This window comes from Mugil cephalus, chromosome 1 (assembly GCF_022458985.1).
Source record: "Mugil cephalus isolate CIBA_MC_2020 chromosome 1, CIBA_Mcephalus_1.1, whole genome shotgun sequence".
Taxonomy (NCBI): domain Eukaryota; kingdom Metazoa; phylum Chordata; class Actinopteri; order Mugiliformes; family Mugilidae; genus Mugil; species Mugil cephalus.
Window position 1 is genome coordinate 52,861,624 of NC_061770.1, and position 9,778 is coordinate 52,871,401.

General features: G+C 40.7%; 1 long non-coding RNA gene across 1 annotated transcript; it reads left to right on the forward strand.

The window, feature by feature from the left end:
- Window positions 1–533: 533 nt before the first annotated feature.
- LOC125020885 lies at window positions 534–3,411 on the forward strand. The gene is made up of 3 exons (XR_007114285.1): window positions 534–1,513; window positions 2,171–2,250; window positions 2,584–3,411. It is a non-coding gene; the product is annotated as an uncharacterized LOC125020885 (long non-coding RNA).
- Window positions 3,412–9,778: the final 6,367 nt, after the last annotated feature.

Here is a 9,778-nt window from a genome sequence, read left to right on the forward strand (position 1 = left end):
TTAGGTGTGAGAGAGTGTTTAGAGAACGCAAAGATCTATTCGCAAATGACGACAACTGGCTCATTAGTCGTTTTCGTTTACTGACGCCACTATTACTGGAGCTGTCCGCAGAGCCCTGGAGCGCAACACAGCGCGGAGCCAGGGGTTGTCCGTGCCCACACAGGTGCTGACCACTCGGGGGTTCCTGACAAAAGGGGCTTTGCAGCAGGAACTGACTGACTGGTTAGGGGGTGTGTCAGTCAACCCTGACCTGAGCCATGCCAGCTGTGTGGGACAGCTTCATCAGAATGTCATCAAGGTAGCTACATCAAATTCCCATACAATGCTGTTGAACAGGCCAACATTAAAGCGCAGTTTACAGCAAGAGCCAGTTTCCCTAATGTAATCGGAGCTATTGACTGCACACACATGCTATAAAAGAGCCATCACAGGATGAATTTGTTTTTGTCAACAGGAAACATTTTCATTCCATAAATGTTCAAATAATATGTGATGCACAAATGCAGCTCACTAACATTGTGGCAAGGTGGCCTGGTTCAACGCATAACTTGCATAAGTTGTTTTGTCCTAAGTATTCGTTTCCCACTGAAGCACCTATAATTAGAAAAAAAGTTAGTGTGCTCCATTCTAATGGTGTATGAACAAAGGAAACTAAATCTATTTCGCACGTTTTCTGCCTTCATTTGACCCCAGGGGACCGTAGCTACCCGCTGAGAATGTGGCTGTTCACCCCTCTCACCAACCCCGGCACCAACCAAGAGAGGAGGTACAATGACCTCCAGTCCCAAACTCGGCTAGTGGTGGAGAGGGCAATCGGCCAGCTGAAGGGACACTGGCGCTGCTTGGACAGGTGGCGGGGAGTGCTGCTCTACAACCGGAGAAGGTGTGCCGCATTGTAAAGCCCTGTGGTGTTCTACGCAACAAGGCACACCAACACAAGGCACACGCCAACCCGTTCTCATTCCGTTCTCATTCAAGACGTAATATACCGACGATTTACGACATCTGATACTGATGCAAAAGGTACCCTTCCAAGTCTGTATGAGATGCTCTGGGTTCTCCGTTGACTTCAGTGTAAACCCACTTGCGGCGGTAAGAGACGCTTAGAGCAGAGGCTGCAGTACGGTGGCCGACACGGGCCAAACGGACGGCAGCGACCAAATACGTCTCAATTCGAGAAAACAGCTTCAAGTACAGAAACGATGCAAAATCACAAATTTAAACACAAGTCTAAACTAAGTACAAAAAGAGGAACGTGGTGCAAACGAAAAAACGTGCTGCAAAAAACAAAGACAGATGCGTCATCATTAAACGTGCTGCAAACAGAGAAACGATGCAAACCCAGAAACGGTCTGCAAAAGAAAAACGCTGCATTAGCGGTCACTACAAACGGAAGTTCTCCAAACCTGAAGGGGGCACTCCTAGCGTAACAGCTCAATGGAGAGACACACGGGGTGGAGAGATAGACAGAACAGCTGGCTGAACCGTTGTGCATGAAAATACGGCGTGAACGGTAATGTGACTTTAATTTGATTATATTTATATATTATGTTTATATCACTGCTGCACATTACGTGATGTTTATTTTATTGTATTTTACACCAGACGTTTCAAGGCTGCACATTTGCTTGTAGATTAGCCTGCTAAATGTCTTCCATACCATACAACGCTGCACAGTAGGTGTTATGTCTGTTAATGACAGAAGTTAACTTGTAAACAGTTAAGTATCTCCACTGTGTGTGTATATCAAGAGGTAGTGAATAGTATTAATACTCATCTCAATAACAATAATAATCTACATCACTTTTAATTTTTCCTCCTTCGATTCTGAGAAATAAACTTTTATTCGTGTTTTGGAATAGAAAAGCTTCAAAAAACAAAGGCGTCTGATTTTGGAAGCAGTTTAAGACCTTTAAAAATGGCTACTGTGTCCTTCATCATGGTTGCTAAATAGAGTATAGTAACAACTACATGTGGCTACTGCAGCATTAGCTATTTAAATCCACCAATGATGGACTAAATCTATTACAAACATTAAAGGAGTTGTATGTTGCAAAATAGCCAAATAGCCCCACCATTGTTATTATCAATGTTGTTATGTCATATGGATTGCTTTCGTTATGTGTTTGTTTGTGTCACTGAGTTCTGTCAAAATGTCTTTCCTCTTTAGTTTGAAAAATGAGTGATTCAGAGGATCTTGAGTTGGAGGAAGAGCTTCAGGGTGCCAACGAACTTCTTCAGGATATGGAGGTAACATTATTATTTTTAAAAGTGATGTAGGGGAAACAGTTGTTACAAGAGACAGAGAGACACTCTTGTCTAATTTATTGTGGGGAGTCAATGTATTATATATATATATATTTATATGGCTGTGTATACATACAACGCCAGTGTCAACCCAAAAAAAGGTACTTTACCTACTTTGATATGTTGATTTCATTTTTTAAGTTGACATTTATAGTTGTTGTTATAGTTGAGTTAGGCAGAAATGTGTATGCTGTTGTGCAGTCCTAAGCCATGCCACGTACAGTATTTAGTTCACTTTGTGGCAGGGTTTCTTTATTTCTTTATTTTTTCTGTTAGTGCTTCCTCAGGAGCTCCTTCAGTTGTTGGAGGAAGGAGAAGAGGATGCAGCAGTGACTTGTGAGACATCGCCTGAGTTGCCTGCTACTGACTGAGAGATCAGAAACACGGAGTCCTGCTAAAGTGGAAAGAGGCCAGGCCTTCTCTTATTGACAATATGTTGGCTACACACAGGAGTCACACTATTTTGATAGTGTGACTAATCCTTGGAATGAGCTACTTAGGTACATATCACTACATCAAATGCGTTCCAAAACATACATTTGATTAATAACAATAAGTGAGTCTTGATTGTAGTATTTCCAGGCATTACTGTACCAACTATAGGAAGTCGTTTGCCATAGCATTTACATCAGGTATGTATAAAAATGGCCGTAACAAGAACCACAACGTAGCATCCATCAGGGATGAAGCCATTGTCATGGTTTGTGCAGATTTCTATATGACATTAAACTGTTAAACTGGAAATATTTGAAGGTTCTGTGGTACACATGAAAAATCAAAGTGATCCTCATATATCTCTGTGTGCATAACGAATATGCCAACCTCACTACAATAGTGTGAAGTTAATTCAACAAATGGATTGCATTCATACTACTATAACATAAAATGTATACTGTAACTATATTTTATAACCAACTATAAATGCATGGGCAGCATGCGCGGGCATAGAATCACAAAGTTTTGTCTATATTGTAACTATATTTTATATAGTCATAGAAACACAAAGTTTTGTCTATATTTTGGATATATTCAGAAACTGTCATTTTTGATGCTCTAGTTTCTAGTTATCTACCATTGTTTGTATGGCTGCATATTTTGGTTGTGCATCTGTTTGATCAAATAAAATAATTGTGAGCAAGGAAAGTGTGTGACCTTCATTACCTTCATGCTGACCCTGAGCCAGTGGCTAAGAGACATTTTTTCTTTCTGCTGTGGTCTCAATCAAGACAAAATGCCACCCGATTTGAGTGTTGTCATGCCATTGGAAGGGCGTAATCTTGATGCATTTAGCCCTGATATTCTTGATCATCAAAGATAATCCTTTAAGACAGGGGGAGGGGTTAAAGAGTTTTTTAATGGTCATATTATGTAAATAGGAAAATATGACCTGTGAAACATGAATTGGTTTATGGGGCAAATTAGCTGTGAAACGATCTTAATTTATAAGTATGACTATGTATAAGACAAAAATTAAAATGTTGAATAAATGTGATCACTAAATATCCCCTAAAATATGTTTGACTGATTTCATCCAGCTTGGCCCAGAAAGAGGTCTTTGGATGTACACCTGAGACAGCCATGGCTGAGAACCAGATGAAAATTAGACTTTGTCGTAGGACAACAGTGATAACATCGTTTGAAAGGTCTTGACCTGGGGAGCAACATATGTCAATTTTACATAATAGAGAGAATACATCAGAATTACAAATTTAATGGCGCGGCAAGCTATTGTGTATAGTGACTCGGAAAAAAATGTAGTTCCTGAATTCTTCTTCAGGGTAAGGATGTTGATATTAGGGTTCAGAAAACATATATCCACTCATTTTCAAACAGAAAGGTATATTCCCAAGCTATATGCTGATATATTGAGTAGAGATATGCTATTAATAGTATTATTAGTGCTATTTTTGGTGTGTTTTTACTGTTTTTACGTGGCAGCTTTATCCCGCCGAAAAAGGGTGTGTTCAATGACTTACCGTGTTCAGCAACGTTTCAAAATGGATCTTACTTCTCAGAATCGAAGGAGAAAAGATTCAAACTGAGAGCCATAACATGAGGCTATTTTATTGGTGAATTATCAGTGATATTTTGATTCTTTTAAGTTGAGAAATGTTGACAATCTCATTAGAATAAAACCTTAAAGTCGCCGCATCATATTTCGCCGCGAACCAGTTATTATTGTAGTGAATGGAGGACTGCAGCCTCTGCTCTAAGCGTCTCTTACCGCCACGAGGGGGTTTATATTGAAGTCAATTGAGAATACAGAGCGTCTCATACAGACGTGGAAGGGTACCTTTTAGAGAACGGATAGCCACTCTCTGGTCGGAGGGGGTCAGATCGTACCCTCCTGACCCCCCGCCCATTATTGATCACGTTATGGCGGTGTTCCGAAATCCTCCACTTCACTTTCACCTTTATGTCAGACCATCTCTTTTTTATTTCCGTGTGCACGCTGCTCCATGGCATTAACAGCATCAGACACACGCTCCCAATCACTTTTCTTTATTTTTGTGTTTATGCCTGACGACAGGCTACCAAATAGAGTATCACTGCGTGTCTCCACTTCATTTAATAACACTTTGACCTCAGACTCTGTAAAGTTCCTCTTTTTCGCTTTATTCATGCTGAAAATCCGATCGTGCAGAGTGGGAAATCCGCGATGCAGGCCCTATTTAAATAAATTTGGATATTTAAATTGGGGCGTGGACAGGGAGGAGTTTGGCACTCCTACATGTGTGCTCAATTCAACGTTGATTGGGATGTACAAACGAAAAGTGCGTGGATCAAGGCGCACGCACACTTTGATACATCTGATTTTTTTGGGGCGGACGCCAGTTTCTGGATTTTAGCGCACGCCATGTTTCAGTAAGAAATCCACGCACAAGCTACCCATCACGCCAGCTGTATCAGCCTCCAGCCTGTTCCCAACCATGCTGTTGGTCAGAATGGGCGAGTGATGCATTGAACCAGGCCACCTTGCTACGATGTTAGTGAGCTGCATTTGTGCATCACATATTATTTAGACATTTATGGGATGAAAATGTTTCCTGTTGACAAAAACAAATTCATCTTGTTATGGCGCTTTTATAGCATGTGTGTGCAGTCAATAGCTCCGATTACATCAGGGAAACCAGCTCTTGCTGCAAACTGCGCTTTAATGTTGACCTGTTCAACAGCATTGTATGGGAATTTTATGTACCTGGATGACATTCTGATGATCCCGCCCCACGCAGCTGGCATGGCTCAGGTCAGGTCCCGAGTGGTCAGCACCTGTGTGGGCAGGACAACCCCTGACTCTGTGCTGTGTTGCGCTCCAGGGCCGGCTGCTGCTCTGCGCACAGCTCCAGTAATACTGGGGTCAGTAAACAAAAATGACTCATGAGCCACTTGTCGTCGTTTGCGAGTAGATCTTCATGTTCTCTAAATACTCTCTCACGCCTAATGTTACCATTTGCAAGGTCTTCTAACACAGCCAAGGCTGCCATTGTTAATACCATTTTGTTCATCACTTTGCGCATGCTTTTATATCCACCCATGGTTACAAATAGGTGTGTGTTAACTGCACATTAATGTGTCTCTGATGTGCACATCCTCTGAGAACTACTTGATTTCACATTATTGACAGTTCCTCAGCGTCGCCTCTTAGTGTCACCAATGAACAATAGCTGTGGAAACCGGCGTACGCCAGCCATGATGTTGGCGGAGGTCACCGCCCATTTCCACGGTCAATTCACTTTTGATACATCTGAATGTTGACGTTGATGTGGGCATACGACACGTTTCTGGGCGCCGAAACTTTGATACAAGAGGCCCCTGGTCCCGACCAGGTTAGGTTCATAGAGTCTGTTACTACGGTACAGAGCTTAAGTTACCTCTCTATGTGAAACATGCTAGAGTTACCCCGCTTTCTCTGGTGTGAGTTACCTCCGTTTGTGAAACGGAAAACTCAGAGGCTCAAAAGACACAAAAGATCTCAAAAGACACTTCTGACGATGTGAAAGCGCACCAAAGACGAGTTGACAGGAGTCTGAAAATGCTGGATTTTCGATGTGAAAGCGGTATTATTGTTCTGAAATTATGTTTATGATGTAAACCATTTTAGACACCCACTTTCAAAAAAGAAAAAAAATATTATTAAATAATTGTAACATAAATTTCAAAGAAATGTATTTACAGATGTGGGTTGAACTGCAGAGACACATCATTGCCCTGTGTGCAGTAAATCTGTTAGACGTACGGACATGACATGACACTTCGAGACATGACAGCCACCTCTCCAGAACAGACCTCTCATCCCACCCACAAAGATAAAGCTGCATTGTCCTCCTGTTTTACCTGCTGCCACAGGGAATAGAGGTTCGTCATTTATGGGCTTAAATTTGTCTCATTAATACCTGTAAACGCACAGAGGGTGATCTACAAATAGTTTTGATTTGTACATGTCCTATCCACAAATACAAATTTCTAATTTGTAACTTGTATTTTGGTTTTCACAAATACGGGTGTACTTGTAAATATATTGTGTTTTTATAAATACACAATTTTCCATTTGTAAAAACAAAAAATCCATTTGTAAAACTGAAAATTCTGCTTGTGAAATATGACTCAGCATTTGTGGATCGTCAATCACGCACACGCATCTCTTTCGTCACTTACGCATTTTTGAGACCTTCTTGTCTAAGATCCACACAGATCCACAAATAGCTTGTGATTCGCAAATGGCCTGCCCTTCTCACCAGTAGGTGACAGTGTTAGTCCTGGGCCGGAAGATGGAAGAAAGTAACAAATAGGCCATGCCCCCATCTGGGTAAAAACAAACCACCAGTGGTAAATACTTGGAAAATAAACTTTACTAAAATAAAAAGGTAGTCATGTCTGACAGTTCAAAACATTTATTTTCAAACTAACACCACAAATATTAGAACATGCAACAGTAAGGCACAGTGTAGCATTAGCACCACTTTAGCACGCTGACTAGCAACTCTGAACCATTAGCATCATCTTATCACGTTTTATATCTGTGGTTACAAAGTGCATGACTTGTCTCACTCAGCCAAAACATAAAGCCAAACGTACCGTTTACTGCCGTTACTCACTTTCTATGTTACAGTGAGGCCAGGCATGCATGCTACCCTCTAGCTCATTACACAGGTGTTCGGGTGGTTAGTAACAGCGCGAGGAGTAAATTCAGAGTTCATATTTAAACATTTACACCTAGAGGTTTGATTTAGTGACACTTCCTTTTTACACTCAGTTTTGACAACAACTATTTATTGACTGAGAGTTAATTATAATGGATTAACTCTGGCCAGAGTATAATTAACTCTACTAGTGTATGTCTAGTTTAAGACCTAGAATTCAACTCTTCTCAGTTTGTTATGTATATGTATGTGTTTGATAAATAGTGTCATAAATACTGTCAGTGCCTTGACAGTCATCTGAATGTAGGTGGTATGACGGTTTGGAATGACAAAAAAAACTAAGTGCAGGTAATAGAAAGGTAAAGAGAAAGTGCTAAATGGACACAAGGACATTAATTTGTCTCAGGACTAATAATCACAAAAGTGAAGCTGGACTCAGAGAAAGACAGAGAGGGATGAGCTCTTGGCAGAGGTGAATGTCTCTCCATGGGGATATAATGACAGAGATGAACTTGGAGTTGGACTTTGGATGTGGAGAGTGAGAAAGAAAGGAAGATGAGACTGAAAATAGAGTATGCGAGGAGTGGAAGAAGAATCAAAGAGAATAAAGGTGGTGACAAAAGAACAGGTGAGGACAAAAGTGGAAAAACTTGTCTGGAAAATGTTCTTTGCCCTGTGAAAGAGATGTAAGAAGAGCCTGATGTTTGCCAAAAAACATTTTGTATCTTTTCAGGCAACTGAGTAACTTGTCCTGCCACGTTTGTATGTTCTCTGTGGAGTAAACCCAGTCAGACACAAATAACACCACATTTTTCAAAAAACTAATTCCTGAGAATTAAAGTTTCATTAATCACTGATTACCACAGCAGTGTTGCCAAATCTGCTTATTATAAGCAACTGTGGGGTTGTTTTTCTGTAGAGCTGCTTACAAATATTGGTAGTCGTGAGTCGCATGTTTTTGGGCTTGTTTCGAATGTACAGTTGCTTATTTTCAACATGTTATTTAAACATAGTTTGTCAAAGTGTTGAAATTACATCACATAGGTCCACCACCTCTGTCTACTGGAACAATACACGACTGCCATCTTGGACAGAGGGGAAGCCGTGTCCACTTACTGTATTAGTCAACGGAGGCACAGCTCTGTCAACAATTAAAATCATCGCAACTTAATGAATTTTTTACCGGTTTTCAAGCCGTTTAGTTTATTATAAATGTCAGACATATATTTATGATGCAATATAGATTGGTGTTGCGCACAGTCTGCATTTTTTATTTAACATTTGTGTGGAATGATTATCTTCCCACCTTTTAGAAGGATTTGTAGTCCTGTGGAGATCACGGTGGTTCCAATACTTACTGGCACATGGGTAGTGTTGGGTACGTTACTTTAAAAAAGTAATTAGTTATAGTTACTAGTTACTTCTCCCAAAAAGTAACTGAATTAGTAACTGAATTATTCCACTTTAAAAGTAACTAGTTACCAGAGAAAGTAACTATTGCGTTGCTCTTCTCTTTTTTTTAAAGTTTAAATATGTTTAATAATTAGAATTTTTTCTTAGCAGGTTTCACAAGCCAGATGCATAGAGTAGAATTGTATAGACACATACTTACACAGAACTTTTAATATTTATTGTACCTCAGACCCCAACTGGTAGACATATATCGCTTTCACATTGGCAAAAGTCCCGGGTTGGACCTCCCGCTGTGAGAGCTGCGTGCCTGTTTTTTCCTCCCTCATACGTCATTGCGTACATTGCAGATAAAATTGGAGTTTGTTGATGACCTAAAGAATGGACCAGTCAAACCTCTGACCTTTCTAAAGGCTACTGATATTAGAATAAATTACGGTGTCCTGCACAGACCCCGATATCTGCCACCAAATCCCCCCATTTTTCTGATGCAGAGCGCTGCCACGATCGTTAAAGTGTGGAAGATCACTATACAAGCTGTATATATAGGCAGTCGCACAGTCGCCTATGCACTTCCATTAACAAGCGTGTAACAACACCTTTGATTTGTTTCATTGAAAAAAAGGAACAACAATGTCCGCCACTCACAGAGTCCTTATGGGAGTAGATCAAAACTTGTTTTTGAGCTGAAGCTTCTACAATGGTACACTCTATCAGGCGGTTGAGTCAGAAAGTAACAGGCAAATATATCAGCCTCAGAGAGAAAAACCCGGGCCCCTGATCCAACCAGTGATGGCTTGCAACTTTTCCTCCACATTTGGCATTGCTGCCTCTGCTAGTTGGGTGTGGGTGTGATTTGTGTGTAAACTGAACACTGTCTATGATTGGCTTATCGCGAAAGCCTACTCCACCTTAGCCAA